The 16,566-nt window shown below is 37.4% G+C and overlaps 1 long non-coding RNA gene across 1 annotated transcript; it reads left to right on the plus strand.

The window, feature by feature from the left end:
- Window positions 1–4,323: 4,323 nt before the first annotated feature.
- LOC310893829 lies at window positions 4,324–11,805 on the plus strand. Its single transcript, XR_014579340.1, has 2 exons — window positions 4,324–5,467; window positions 10,814–11,805. It is a non-coding gene; the product is annotated as an uncharacterized lncRNA (long non-coding RNA).
- The last annotated feature ends 4,761 nt before the right edge of the window (window positions 11,806–16,566 follow it).

Genomic DNA, 16,566 nt, shown 5'->3' on the forward strand with positions numbered 1-16,566 from the left:
TCCTCTTCAATGTTTTTATAAATGATTTGGATGTAGGACTAGAAGGTGTTTTGAGCAAATTTGCCGATGACACCAAACTTGGAGGAATTGTGGACTCGGATGAAGGTGGAAAGGCCTTGCAGAGAGATCTGGACAGATTGGAGAGCTGGGCAATCACCAAACACATGAAGTGTAACAAAAGCAAGTGCCGGGTCCTGCACCTGGGATGGGGCAACCCTGGCTATACGTACAGACTGGGCGATGAGACGCTGGAGAGCAGCCCCACAGAGAGGGATCTGGGGGTTGTGGTTGACAGCAAGTTGAATATGAGCCAGCAGTGTGCCCTGGCAGCCAGAAGGGCCAATCGTATCCTGGGGTGCATCAAGCACGGCATCGCTAGTCGGTCGAGGGAAGTGATTGTCCGGCTCTACTCTGTGCTGGTGTGGCCTCACCTTGAGTACTGTGTGCAGTTCTGGGCACCACAGTACAAGAAGGACATTAAACTGTTGGAGAGTGTCCAGAGGAGGGCGACGAAGATGGTGAAGGGCCTAGAGGGGAAGACATATGAGGAGTGGCTGAGGTCACTTGGCCTGTTCAGCCTGGAGAAGAGGAGGCTGAGGTGGGACCTCATCGCAGTCTACAACTTCCTCACGAGGGTGAGTGGAGAGGCAGGTGACTTATTCTCCATTATCACCAGTGACAGGACTCGTGGGAACGGTGTTAAGCTGAGGCAGGGGATGTTTAGGCTGGACATCAGGAAGAGGTTCTTCACCGAGAGGGTGGTTGCACACTGGAACAGGCTCCCCAGTGAAGTAGTCACTGCACCAAGCCTGTCTGAATTTAAGAAGCGATTGGACTGTGCACATAGTCATGTGGTCTAAACTTTTGGGTAGACCTGTGCAGTGCCAGGAGTTGGACTTGATGATCCTTTTGGGTCCCTTCCAACTCGGGATATTCTATGATTCTATGATTCTATGATTCTCTCCTGGCAGAGCTGTAACTGCTTATCTAGTGAGTTTGTTGCAGCTTTGGGTAGTGTTTGGGATTCTTCAGATGGGTCTGTAGGTCCCTCTTTGTGCCCCAGTGTAGGTAAGAAGTGAATGTGGCACCCAGCATATCTATTGAGGTGATGCAGTAAGGGCGTGGGAGACTACAGGCAAAGCCACCATGCACTCTCAGCCTTGGGTGGGCAAATTTGTTTTCCCAGAGAAACTTACATGTTCCAAATCTAATGAGATAGCCTCAGAGTTTTGACTCCAAGTGATGGGATCTAATAATCCCAGGTTGGTAAGGAGAACCTGAATAAGTGGCACCTGTGTTATGAGCTGAAAATTCAGAGCACTCAGTGGGAAAGTTTATAACATATACTACTCCATAATAAGTATTGTTATGTATTTGCCTCAAGCACTAAGTCTTCTGAAATTTTTATTTATTGGAGAAATGGAAGTAATTCATACACTTTGGGTTTCCTGCCTTTCCTATTTCAAAAGATTCTCTGGCTTTTCTTTTTTCTCAAGCATTTTTCATCTCTCCGTTGTTTTCACAGAAGATCTGATACTGGGCTTTACAGAAATCCTCTAAGGGTTAAGGAAAACCCTTTCACCATGAAATTTTAGTAGTGGTTTTTGGCAGAGGTTATGTATTGAAAATTCTCTCCCTTGTGTGCTGCAGGAAAATGTTGGCAGTTTGGCACAATCACTCAGTATACTGAGGTGAAGTCCATGCTGCTACTAAAAGAGCATCCACAGCAGTGTGTATTTTGCTGGGAACATCAGAAGCTATTTAGAGCAGCTGTGGCAGAATAAAAAGAAAAGAACTAGACCATTTTTCTTGACTTTAACACACGGATCTAGCACATATCCTCAGAGGTTCACTCACCATGTGCTCTCCAATGATTTTGAAAGTATTACACGGGCAGGAGCTATCCTGGTGGAATAAGAGGTGGTTCAGATTCTTTCACCTGTACTTGAAACCCAGAAAATATCCCAGTATCATTGCAAGAATTGGACTTGGAATCGGATCTGACTTTGTGGGAAATAGAGAGAAAGCCAAGGAATAGGCTCTAGAAAGTGCATTTAGAAGGACCTTCTCAAATCTGGAGTTTCCAGAATTGAAATATTCACTTCTCTATAGTGAAATTTGCTGGTTCCATGCACGTTTTCAAGCTTTATGAGTTTAATGTATGATTTAGTGTGTGCCTGTTTAACTATTTATCTTTCATTTTTCTCCCCAAATATTGAATGTTTCTGCTGTTTTTATGAAATATGACTGAACAGATATAACTTCCTCTAAGCTGTATGAGATCTTCAGAAGAGAGAAATATTGTTAAATATCTGGGCAGTGAGAGAAAGTGATATATCATTTCACACTAGTCTAGAGACCCAGGAAGGATACTTCATAAATGCCCCAAAAGCTTCAACTGAAGCTAACAACCTTGCAGATACTAATGACAATCAATGAAACTCAGTCCTAAGCAGACAGCTTTCATAAGTCCTGCATCACTCTAATGAAATTTACTGAGACTTGGAAACATACCTTCATGTGGATTAGACAAAAGGAGGAAATTCCATTCACATGCACTGCTACAGAGGAGAGTAACATCAGAAATATTTTCATCTGTAAAATTTAGTGGAAGAAGCTGTCCCCATTGCACAAGATATAAGGAAGGAAAATTGAGAGTGAAAGAGAACTACATAATGATATAGCTACAAAAAGGGACTATTGTCATGGAGTTAAAATAGATTTTTGTTTGAATGGGCCATTTTAAAAGCGTTGACCTATGATAATGGTACTGACAGGTTTTAAAGATGGATTTTTCGTATTTTAAAGAAAAAAATTATCAGTCAGCATACCTGCAGTGAGAGTTGTTTATCTTTAAAAGGTAGTCATGTGGCATATAATGTCTCTGTTACATTCTACCTAATGTGGTTCAAAAATGATTTAATTTGTTAAGATAGTAGAAGAAGCTTACAAATATAGCATATGAACATCAACTTCAGTGACTAAACTGAAGAACAACAGTGCAAGAGGATGAGAGGAAGAAACCTTTCTCTCCAAGTACAATTCTATCCAAATCAGTAGCAACAATAGCAATGGTAACTACTAGTTAAAAATAGTTACTTACAAAAATAAGTAATAATTACTTAGAATGTAAAGTAGATAGTGTAGTTGCTAATGTTGTCTTTGGACATGACTGGTGCCTAGCAGTCCCTTACAATTACAAGATCTCTCTGTGCTGAGCGAGTATCATCTCTCAGGGTTCCAGAAAACCTTCAGTTTAAATATGCAGGATAAATTCTCCCTTCAAGTCATACATCACTTAAATGGTAAAACGAAGAAAATTTACCTCGGCTTTCTTGAGAGCAATGCCTGGCATGCCAGAGCAGTTTGTCTCTAACCAATTTTTCCAGCTTTCTATTCAAACCAATATTTTTCCTTGAATTCATATCACCTTAAAATATTTTTCCTTTTCTAATTTCTCCTGCCCCTCTAAATTTTTGAAACTTAGCAAGTTCAGATCACAGTTGCAATAATTTCCTGCCAATGCATTACACCTACATTTTTTTGGTCAAAATTTGAAAATGGAATGTAATGTGCCATCTGAGGTGAATAAAATCACTGCTATTTTACTCTGAACCTTATTGCTGTAGTATCTTTTTTCTGATGTTTGTGATATCAATTTTTGATTTACTTCACTGGCCAGCTTGACTTTTAGAAAACAATATGATGAATTTTTGAAGCACAACATCTGAGACCAAGAGCCTCTTTACCCTACAAAATAATCTCTGTGGTTTTGGCAAGTTTTTTGTACCGGTTGTTAAAGTTTCATTTTCATCTTGCAATCCCTCTCACCCACACTTCACTTGGTTGCTGCCCACCAGTGGTGCATTGTAGGGAATACATGAAAAAGAGAGTAAAACATGATAGCTATTTTTATTATATTAATAGAAATAATATATGTCAAAGCTAGGATATAGTTGGCTATTCTTTGTCAGAGAAAAAGAATAAGGTGAATATTATACAACTATATATACTTAGGAATTCTTACTACTTTTTTCTGTGCTGCTTTCTTTCAGTAAATATAGTTTAATTTAAGATAATAGAATCATTGCTCTTGAATGCAAAAAAAAGTATATTTGCTACTTTTTCTTTTCCATATTGTTTGCCTAGGAATGGCATACATATTTCAGTGGACTTCTGAGCTGCTGTATTGCTTGTCTAGAAAGACTTTTCAACTACTGTCATTATACTGAGCACTTTCTAGTATATGATTAACATTTATCATGTCTAGTTTGTTCCTCTTGTCATATAGCTTCAAGGAGAAATGGCATATGGTGTGCAATGTTTTCTTTTGACTGCATTTTTATTTGTTTCAGTTTGTTTTAGAAAGATACTCATGCCTTGGTACTTGCCATCTCCCATAAAATTTAAGGGAAATGCACCTTGCATTGGGGATGAAAAATGGTGGTATTTATGCTAGTCTGTGTTTCTAAGAAAGCCATTCCATTGTTTACAATTTTATGAACAAGTACCTATAATTTCTTTGAAATTACCATTAGAGCTATGAAAACATGTAGCTCAGTATGGACAAGATTGCAGACTGAACTGGTGAAGAGTGAAGGTATGTGTTCAGCCAAAGGAAATTGTGTAGTAGATGCCAGTTCTTCAAGTAACTTTTCCCTGACTATCAACATCACCTGCATTTCATTTAGGTTCAGTGTCAATAAGCTGCTCTTCACTCATGAGTCATTTTTTTCCAAACACTAGGCCATCGTAGACATTGTAAGGGAAGGCAAAGTTTGTATTGTGTGAATATTACCTCCTCTGGAAACCTGTGCTATCTGAGCATTTCTTGCTGCTGCAAGTAGGTAGCAAATAGACGTGGAAAAAAAAATAATATGTGGTATTGATAAATGAGGGGCTGCGTCATAGAGGAGTGATTTCCCATAACTATTTTGGGCATGTCCTGCCAGGAAGGACATAAATCCTTCTAATTCACTCAGCTTGCCTCTAACACCTTTGTGGGGAAAGGCCCCATTATTCCCTGCTGGTGAAGCCAATTACTCCAGATGATGAGAGTGGATATCTTGCACCTATGCACTAACAGGCAGCAATCATGTAACAAACCATTAAAGCTGCTTCTACTCAGCACAATGATCTAAGTCTGCATTGTCTTAAATATATAGTCTCTGCTTCACACAAGTGACCTTGCAGATTTTTTATTATTATTATTATTAGTTTTTTTTCTCCTCCCCCCCTCCGTAGTTTCTCTATGAATTTAGTCAGGAATGGAAGGGTTGATGATAAACAGTGGGTATATCTCTCATATATTGCTTGCAACATGTGAAGGAGGACCCTTTTGTTTTCTGAATTGAGTGCTAGCTGTCTTGGACATGAGTGTCTATGGCTGTTCAGAACTATGTTTCATGGGAGGGAGAGGGCAGAAGTTGGATTCACAGTCTAAAGTCAATTACAGATGTCATGTGAGGTGAGACCTTTAAACTTGGAAAATATAAGTACATTATTACTTGACTGGTACAGGTGAAAGAGATTGGTGTTATCTAAGAAGACGTTAAATGTGTGTTGTCTCTGTGAAGAAGGTTGACTCAGGATGACTCTCAGTAGCCTTTTTTTCTTTTTTTTTGGGGGGGGGGGGGGGGGGCAGGGGGTCAGCACCCCAGATCTGACAGTATGGATTAGCATAGTTCTAGAAGGTTAACTGGAGGCTTTTGTCTTGCTGAACATCTTCAGAATAGGGCTAAATTATTTCTAAGTTGTCCACTGTATCGAATTTCATCTTGGATATTTTCCCTTCATGTGGGTATTTCCTCTTCATCTGGTCTGTGATGTTGTAACTTCTTTTTTTTTTTCCTCCCTCACAACTGTAGTATTGTTTTCCATAATATTATTGTTATGCGATTGCCCGTAATCTTTTTTAAAAAAAATGCCTGTGGTAATTACATTGTGGTTCATTATGTGCCACTATAATAGTAAATACATAGAAAATATTAATTTTGCATATTTGATTAAAGATTTCGCAATCTTAACCTCTGTGCCTACTCTAGACAATTTCAATAATCAATGTATACATTTTCCCTACATGATGAAATCATCAATGAGTATTTATATGCATGTCACTAGAGTCCTGTGTGCATTCTTTATTTCATTTCATACATTTCTTTCTGTTATCTATTTGTTTTAAAACGCCCACATTATTAACAGCATCCATAATATTTCAATTATAATTTTCTTTATGGTATTTGGATACTCATTATACTTCTACACATCTGTTTTCTTTTTCTATTTTTTTCTTCCTTCCATTTTTATGTTTCATTGTTCTACAGTATTAATTCTTTCACTGGAACTTGCAGTCTGTTATGTTTTCATTTCAATATAGATATCTTGTTTATAACATAATTCCAGTAATTAACCTGTCAAGATTTTTTTTGTTTTATCTTTATATAGAGTTCACGTATACCCACATTAGGAATTATCTTCACAGAATGAGAGATAAGCTTTGCTGTCTGTGTTCTATTTCACTAGATTTTTTCTCTTCAAACCATTTGCTACAGTCTTAGGTCTCAAATTCTTTTGTGCACCCATGTCCAATTTATATTTAATACATGTTTCATTTCTGTTTAATGTAGTATTCCAGTCAATGGACAAGGTTTCTCTTGAACAGTTCCCATAAACAAGTCCTCTTCGTCAATGTTGTTTCTTCTTTTTCTACAGTAGATGAAATCCTGTTTGTTCTGGACAATTTAGTTTCTGTGCAGAACATTATTGGTGTCATGTCCTTTGTTAAGAATACATAGGCTTTATTTCTCAATGGGTATATTTTATCATTGTTTTGAGTGCTTTTCAAAAATAATTTATTTCTTGCAAGTAATGGACACTGGCTACATCCAAAATTTGTAGGTATATTCTGTGAGCATTTTTGTGAGTTTTGCAAAGTCATTCTATTTATATTTTGAAAATTCCTTGTAACAAGCACTTTGTCCCTATATTCAACTTGAAGGCCTGCACCATGCTTTCTTTGTTTTCACCATCCTTTCACCAAATTTAGTAATCTGGTCTATACATTTAGGAGAACTGATAAAAGCAGGAAAGTCTAAACTGAATTTCCCTCATAGTCCACTTCTTATTTTTGTCTTTTTGAAGTCTTTTAAGATCTGGTCTCAAATTAGGGATTTAATGGAAGTAAGCAATTAACAGTTGCCTATTTGGTAGCTGATGCATCCTTCAAAAATTTATCTGCCTTGTTACAGTTTCCTGTAAACCACATCTCTGTAAATTATCAGCTTCTGATTTCAGCGGTGTAGTTTGGTAACTAATCTGTTTTTATGTTACTGAGAACTAAAACTCATTGTCAGAAGACATAATTACCACATACACTTTTTTTTTTTCCTGCTTTTGTGAAGAAATCACTTTCTTGTATCTTAGTTGTTTACACTCATTTCTGGATACAGAGGTTTTTTCAACAGTTTCAATTCCCCATCTACTTCTCTCCTTTTCTCCGTCTTGTTTTCAAGACATTTGCTCTGTAATACCACCCAATGTTTATATCATATGCAGTTGTTGAACTCTTTAAACATTTTTATGGAATTGGTCATGTAATAGACAACAAGAAAACTACAAACATTTAGAGAAAGATAGCTGGAAGGAAAGACAAGGTTTATCTCACTGGATCTACAGATAATATGCAACCTGTCACAGTATTTCCCCATGATACCCTCACTGCAAGTTTCAATAGCCATTTATTTACTCAAAAAGCATTTCTGAGACCCTCCCATACGTTAGGCAGGTGTATTCAACCTTTCCATCAGGCTCTAAGCTGCCATGGCTCAGGGAATCTATCAACAGGTCCCACAAGACTTGTTCTACCAAGCCAGTCTGTGGAGCCTCCACCATGTATTTTCACTCCACACTGGGCTTCCAAATATCTTTGGAAATGCCAGCATGCCTCCATGGAAAGAGGTAAAAACAGCAGAAGATAAAGCTTATTCTCCCAACATGCAGACCCAGAAAATTAAGGTTCATCTGCACCACAGTGCTTTCTTCCTTGCAGAGCAGAACTATTTCTAGTGTAGCCATTCCTGACCTTCACTTGGTTGGAAGTTGGTCCCATCCATGTCCTGTCTGTGCTTTCACGATCCATGTGGATGGGAGAGGGATAACAGGCAACTGGAGTAATAATTCAAGTAGGCTTTGAAAGAACAAGCTGGGGGAAGGCCTTGCCTATGCCAGATGCATGAACAATTATTTAGGGTTTATCCAAGAGGCCTATTTCCATTTCCCAAACTTTTTTTTTTGGCAGAAAAACAAATCATATTTCTTCCTGAAACAGGTTTAGGACTGCTCCAAGTAATCGATTTCAACTTTGACCATGAGCTGTACACCTAGGTAAGGTGCAAAAGGGTAGTTCTAATTAATTTCTGCCTTTTTAATGGCAAACTTTTTCTTTAATCTTCCTCTTTTTCTGTCCTTTCTTTTCCTTGTCCTTCTTTCTCTCCATCTTCTTCTCACTCTACTATTGTGCTGCCACCTGTCTGTAGGCTTGTGCTCACTGTGCATTCTTGTGTGCTGATTAAGTCAGCACTAAAAGGGAGGAAAACAAACAAACAAAAAAACCCACTAATTTTGTTGTTGTTGTTGAGTTTGTTTTCTGGAATTTAATGCACCAAATCAGTTAATAAATCTGATAAGCATTGGCATAAGTTATGATGCAGAAGCTTGTATAAGAGAGCAAGGGAGATGCAAAGGGGGAATGTGAGTTGCACCCTTCAGCAGAGGTGAGCTGTAAAATCAACTGAAACAGCAACCTTGGAAATACTAGGTTTGAAGAAGTCTGTGTAGGACAGGTATCACAATACTGTGCTATGACTACAGTGTGGGAGTAGGACCAAACAGACATCTTGCAAGGTCACCTCGTTCCCAGCACTGACCGTATCATAGCAGAAAGTACAGAGAAGGAATGCTATTGGTCACAGCCTGTCCTATTGCCGGTGGACCTATTAACTTAATTTCAAAGGAAAAAAATAAAAATGAAAAAAGATTCAAGGAGCTTGCGGCTGTTCCAAGGTGAATGATGCTGATTTAGTTCCTCATTGCCAAAAAGGCAGTGCCAGAGCTGTTTGCTTGAGTGACCAAGGCACTGAGAAATAGCTGTGAAGGTGAAACATGCATCTGGTCTCAGATGTCTGTGAACCTCTGATTAGGCCACAGTTTGTCACTGTACCCTTCATGAACAGCAAAAGTAGCCATATATATTTTCTTCCTCTTTAATATACCATTGTATAAATGTGTAAAAAACAACATCTTACAGCGGAATAGAAAAACTCAAATCCACTTCTGAGAAGTGGTAGGACTTTCTTTTGAAGGCTTCTGGACTTTCCATCTCCAGTTCTATAAAGCCTGCAAACGACAAAAAGCAAGCACTTGATGACAATGTCAGATACTTTGATTGCCTTGTGTATTTTCTCATTTTTTTGGCCAGCGAATTCCTCAAGAGTTTTGGCCAGTGAACTCCTTCTTCCCGACACAAATAATTAAGTCTGCTTTAGAAAGTCTGTTCAGAGCTGGAATCACTCTTACACATATCAGGCGGAAACTATGATAGAGTCAGGTCAAGGTCACCCTTTCAGCCCCTTGCCAGATTTACATAAGGTAGATCGGTAGACAAACTCTGAAAATCCTGAGGATAGTCCATTGTCTCTCCCTGTACTGGACAAGTTTTAATTATTTTACTTCGATGTACCAGCAAATAGATGCCCATAAGTAAGTGTCAAAAATTGGTCATGATAAAAAACAATACAGCTTTATGAGCAACAGAAGGGCAGATACCAGCTCCTTAAAACCTGGACTTACGATTCATAGAATCATTTAGGTTGGAAAAGACCTCTAAGGTCATCAACCTTTAACCTAGCAATGCCAACTGACCGTTAAACCATGTCACTAAGCTCTACATCTACAGATGGAGGTTTTTTGAAGACCTCTAGGGATGATAACTCAACTAGTTCCCTGGCCAGCCTGTTCCAATACTTCACAACTCTTTCAGTGAAGAAAATTTTCCTAATGTCCAACCTAAACCTGCTCTGGCACAACTTAAGGCCATTTCCTCAGGTCTTATGATGTGGTGCTTGGGAGAAGAGCCCAGTCCCCACCTTTCTCCTTTAAGAGAGCATTAAGGTTTACCCTGAGTCCAGGTGGAGCAGCAGGTCTCTCACTGTTTCCACCTGAACTGTAGGGGGTCACTTCTGCTCCTCATCCCAGACTTCCAGGTCGGGAGGCTGAGTACTCCAAGAATAAGTGGTCTGACAGATTAAAGACAGATGTAAAAAAGGCATTAAGAACCTCAGTCTTTTCCTTATTCTCAGTAGTCATGTTCCCCCCTGCGTCCAGTAAAGGATGGAGATTCTCTTTGTCCCACCTTTTGCAGTTAATATATTTATAAAAACATTTTTGTTATCCTTAACCATAGTGGCCAGGTTGAGCTCACGCTGGGCTTTAGACTTCCTGATTTTTTCTCTGTATACGCTGGTAACTTCCTTGTCCTTTCCCTGAGTTGCCCGTCCCTTCTTCCACCAGATCACAATTATTGAAGTAATATTGAGGCAAAGTTTAACTAATGTTGACTTGAGAATACCTTGGGACAACTTTGAAGATCCAAATTTGCCAATGTTGACCTTTACCTGCCTAACAGTTACTTTTCATATCTGCTTTTCTAAGGATAGTTGGAGTGGCAGTTGTGGCTGGTGTTGTGGCTTCACCTGTACTGTTCATCCATTTAGAAGTTGCTATAGACAGTATTCTAATTTTCATTGGTTTTCAACAGGGGTGGCGTGTCCGTGATCTGTGAGCTGCATGTTGCCTGCCAGAATTATTTTGTAAGACTGCAGCCTGATCCCTCCTGCTTTCCTGACAGCTATTACCTTATCAAATATCTGCAATATGGGCATGTGCTGTTACGTCCTGCAACTCAGGGAAGAGTACTTCTACCTCCAGATGCAAGATCTGATTCATACGTGCAGCCTCTTGTCTCATAGGACATCGTGTTGAGTTGATGTTGGATATAGGGTAGATGTTTTGCCACTCAAATGAAAAGGTGGCAGACAACTCTCAGTCTTTTTCTCAGGGAATATGGGGTCTTTGCCACCTGAAAAACTGGACTTACTGACTCACACTATCTCATCTAATTGTATTCTTTTTTGATCTTTCCCCTAATTTTCAGGTTGTGGTCTTAATGACCTATATAGGATACTCAGAAGAAACACATTTTTTTTTTCCTTTTCTTTCAAACAAATGCAAAGTTAATCAGCTAAGGGAAAAAAATAAGGAGGATGAAACTAATGTTTTTTGTTTGTTTTTTTTTTTCATTTAGTTTGCTATTTAGTATGTTTATCTTTCAGGGATTAATTTTGTTAAGCATTTTTAATGAGTTAAATTAGTTTTGGATTGCATGAATCATCTGAAAAGACTAATAAAAAATATTAAATACAATATTTAAGATCCACATTTTGAAACTTCCAAGCAATAACAATGTTCAAGAGAAAATGAGTATAAAAAGCAACTTTCTTCACTTAATCATCCATGCAACCTTACATCGAGGCAAAAAAATAGATTCAACATTTTTCAAAGTTCAGCGTACAGGTGGTCTGTTTTACTCAATTAATCACACCACGGGTCTATGAAATTTAAAATATGTTTTCCTTTTTTACTACTACATTGCATCTGTTCAAAATCATATATATATATATTTAATATCAAAATAAAGATTAACTGTAAGATATGAACAGCAGCTGTCAAATATATTTAAAAAAAACAGACCCATTTTTTTCTTAGAGTACAGCAAGGACACTTTTTGCATTTTTTGGTGGCTTTCAGACTGAGGTATGTGTATATATATACCCTTGTCCATAAAAAATACTTTGCAATCTGTTTTGAATACTTGTTCATGAAAATAAGGTAATTTTCAAATATTTTTTTAACCATTCCTACTGATTTAAAGGATTTAAAGGATATACATGGATTTTCTGTTTTTGAGTAATTATCTGTTTCAAATTGAAAGGTCAATGTCCGTATATCATCACTCACAGTAACTGGTGAACACATCAGTAATCATCACTCACGTAACTGGTACAGGGCCTGGCTTTGCTTTTATTGGGCAAACTACTGTTCTCCCAATGTTCTTTTAAAGGAATTCTTCTAAGAGCATTTAGCATAAAAAAAGCATCTCAAAATATTTTTCTATAATTTTACATGCAGGATTTTTGTTTTTAATTGCTTACTTTAGTTTATACTTAACCACACTGATATGCCAAGATAACACTTGATATTTTTTGATGTAATGACACATAACGGCCCTAACACATGGTATGCTGTGGTCAGTCTCCAGTATTCCATTGTTAAATTAACTTATGTCTATTAGTAAAAGATCATTTCTTTCTGCTGTAATTAATAACACCAAATATCCAGCCTTGTATTTTATGCATGCTTCCAAAAATCTTTTCCCCCCCTTGACTGCAGTTCTTCAGTACAACATGAGTTTTACCTAATTAAAATTTTCTTTTTTATTTTTTTCTTTTTTTTTTTCATGAAACAGTGTGTTTCTTCAGTAATTACATGTATTACAGAATCTGCGTAAGTTTCTGTTCCCTTAGCTGCATTATTTATTTTTACATTAGCCACATATGGAACATTAGCATTCCATTTATCTCCAACTGCAAATAGTTTTGTGAAGAGATATAAATCATAAGACATCTGGTTATAGATAGACAAAGTTTTAGAAACATAATCATATTCTAAGAGTAATGGTTTAATCTGACAGGGCAATGCTGTGTTATGGTTTACCAAAGTGTCCAAATATCCCTAAGTGTATTAACGGTTGAAAAGTGCTGTTTGGTAAAAACTGAAATGTTCATGACTTGTAGTCATAATATTGACTAGCTCTGTTAAAAAAATAAATAAGAAAGAAGGCAAAATATCGGAGATACTTCATTTTAACTCTTTTCTTTAATTGAAAGTTGCTTTGTTTTGTTTTGTTTTTTTACGACTTCAAGACAAAGTTTTCAATTCTAAGTTTTGATACCAAGGAAAAGACCCCCCCCCAAAAAAAAAAAAATTGAAGAATTAAAACCAGTATTTAAATTTTAAATAAATAAACCAGTATTTAAATTTGCTTGTGGAGAACTCTCAGTTCTCCTTCAAACCAGACATGAAAACAAACAAGTAAAATAAAAATCCACACTAGTCTCCAACTGAGGTTTTCAGTTTCAATTTTCATTTTTTAAAAGCTTAATCTTGATCATCATTTCTGAGCACAGTTTTTGCAACAATGGAAATATTATGCATGAATTCATTACTGTAGTACTATTCATATTCACACAGCTGGTGCAGCATTCAGATTAGAAGAGAACAACTACAAGCTGTGTGTCCTCTCTTATCTCCATTCCTATTATTTAGGCTGTTTTTGAAAATTTAATGTCAGTTGATTAAACAACCAAGATCTCTCCAGCCAGGTTTTGCCCCCTTTGATATACGGATTCTAGTCTTTCTTGGTTGCTCCTTCCTCTGCTTGGTTCACAGACTGAAAAGCCCTCCCATGTTAGACATTTCTCTTGAGTCTCTGGCTTTGAAACATTTAACATGATTACTACTGTCACTATTAGAGAGCATTGTTTGTGAACAAAATATTTGTCAGCCACTCCCTTATTTCTGAATTTCTCATCCCTAATGACAAAACAATTCCTGAGAGCTTCAAAGGAGCGTTATTAAAATTCAAATCACGGATAGCACCACCCTGAAATTCAAATATACTTCCACCTTCCCTTGGAGTTTTAAAGTGAAATTAACAGCATTTATATAACATGCTTTTAGGAGTGTATACTTCTCCTAAGTAGTTAAAACACCCCTTTTTAATCTTCAGTATCCAGTTATTGAAATAATGTTACTTTTTTCAGAGCAGGAAAAAAAAAAGAAGCCTTTCTCCCCCCATCACACTGGGAAAATAGTTTAGGGGTTTTAATTGTTATCATACTACTATTGCCATAAAATCCCCTCTACAGCTTTTGCATACATATTTGGTAAGTTGTTCCTCAAATAACAGATGTAGTAAAACTATTTCCACAGATTTTTGTTCCACGCAACTCCCTTGAATGTCCCTAATTCTCTCCCACAACTCCTCAGACCCTGTACTGAAACCCCAAATCCCTCTGCCTTACAGTAAACACCAGCTGTAAAAGAAGTAGTAATGTGCTGTGGTTGGTGCCAAACTGTGTGTGCTGGCTATGCGGCCAGAATGTGCACCCCAGTTGCCTGCTAGCTAAAAAAAGAACAAACAATGCTGAACTCAGGCTTCAGCCTTTCCTTGAGCAGGGCCTTCCTTTGTGTTTTTCCCTGTATTCAGTGACTGATTTTCATGAAACTTGTCTGACCATTGTATCTCTGAGATATCTATTTGTTTCTCAGTGGGTAAAAATATTTACTGAAGGAAGGCAGGCAAATTATAGCAATCGCACATGAGCCTCATCTTCTCAAGAAGTCATTGTGAAAAAAAATAGTCTTTTTAAATCTTAACTCTCTTTTTTTCTATATGAGTTATTCCTGATTTCTTGATTTCCAAAGACTTTGTATTTGTCTGGTGTTTTTTAACAGAACCCATCCAAAAACAATCTTTATCATGCTGATACTATTTTTCTTGCCCTATGTGGTAAAGTCTGACAAGCTCTAGCAATGCTTCATTTAGGGTCAGAATGAAAGAAGAAATCAAAAAATCAGTGTCAAGAATCCAAGTAATACACTGGAAAGTGTTTTGTATTTCAGGCTCCGTTCATCCTACTTCATCTTTTAGTACCCATCAGTAGTAGAGCTCTGGCTGCCTTTGTTTACACATGGCAGGTCTTTGATCCATGCTACTAAAATGGTCCCTGTGTAAAAGCTACATTCAGGCTTCTCCCAAGCACTGCATTTCAAGACTCCCTGCAGAGAAGCTTATACTCATTTTTTCATTTAGGGGGAAAACTAAAGGTCATGTCCAACTAAAACACCCACAGCACTAACCTAACTTTCCTTCAGCTCAGTGTGAATAAACTGTCCTGTGAGGAATTGCAGATCTACATCTTGGTCTTATAACTTTTTCCTAGATCACGAACAGAGCATATATCTTATTGGCATTCTCTTCTTGTGTGTACTTGATTTTAGTTTCTTTCTAGTATAAAAGATTTCCTGAACTGATGTTTGCAGAACAGCTCTTCACTTTGGATGAAGTATGGAGAACATGATGAGTGAGATGTATCAACATGTAAAAAGATCTGGACTCTTCTTTGGTATCTGTTTCCGTCTGTCAGAACAGGAAAAATAGAAAGCAATGTGAATCAGTACACAATTAACTGAAATCTCCACTGTCAGGACTGCCAGAGAAGACTGGCACGGTCTGCCAGGGCAGGTATCCAAGACTGCTCATTGTATATGTCTTGACTTAAGGAAGCCTGCGGGCACAAGCACCCCAAATGTATTTGCTTAGAAATGAGTTCCAAAACGTTTACCGTTTATGTGATCCTGAATTTCGAAAATGTGTTCATTTGCTTCCCTTTGGAATAGGGTTTCCTAAAGGTTTAGCTGTCTGATGATATCAAGGAAATTACACTTGCCATGCACCGAAAATGCTGAGAAATCCAGCTTTTTTTCTTCCCCTCCTTCTGGAACTCCTTCACAACACAGGACGCTAATGAAAATATCAGTTTTAAAGAAGGAGATAGATGGAAAGATATCTTAAAGTGACCCTCAACATAAACAAAAGCGACATCACTTGTCTTCATCTTATTTATATTTCTGACACTTAATTCTCTTGTTGTTTGAAGATGACAAATACATCAAAATAACAACAACAACAAAAAAAAAAAGTATGAATTTATTACAGAGCTTTCCACTTAAATTACAGCTCTAAATCTGCCTCGCCTGCAGATTTACTACCTTCTATGCGTAGTGAAATGACCAAACAGGCCATGACCAAACAGGCCTGAAAATTTGTTCTATTTCACCTCTCATTACGTAGCCCAAGTGATTTGGTGTTTGTTTTTAATGTAGACCTTCTAAATTAGCACATTGCTTCTACAGTACAAATATTTCCTTAGTGCAAGCTACAGTCACTTTACTATTAACAGTATAGACAGAAAGATATTGAGTGCTATCTAATACCCCTAGCTACACAGCCAGTATGTGCTGAAATTGGAGAGTAGCTCATGAAATCTCTGTGTTCTGCATGAAATGGCAATGCGCTTTTAAGTAAATACCGATATTTGCTTGTTGTGTATCTATTCTCTTTTTTGGTTTGTGAATATTTCAATTTCAATTAATAGTGTTTATGCATAATAGTGTTAATGCTGTCAATAAAGTTCCAACATTTTGTTTGTTTGTTTGTTTGTTTTAATAGAGTTAGAAATTCTACCTGTCATAGAAGATCTGGGGAAAAGTATCACATTTTAGCTTCTCAAGATTTGAGATACCCCAAATTACCACCTACATTGGGAAATTTTCTCATGTCTATGGTTTAGGAAAAAAGAAACACAATACTCACCTTGTCCATTGACA

The sequence above is a fragment of the Anser anser genome, assembly GCF_964211835.1.
Source record: "Anser anser genome assembly, chromosome: 2".
Classification (NCBI taxonomy): domain Eukaryota; kingdom Metazoa; phylum Chordata; class Aves; order Anseriformes; family Anatidae; genus Anser; species Anser anser.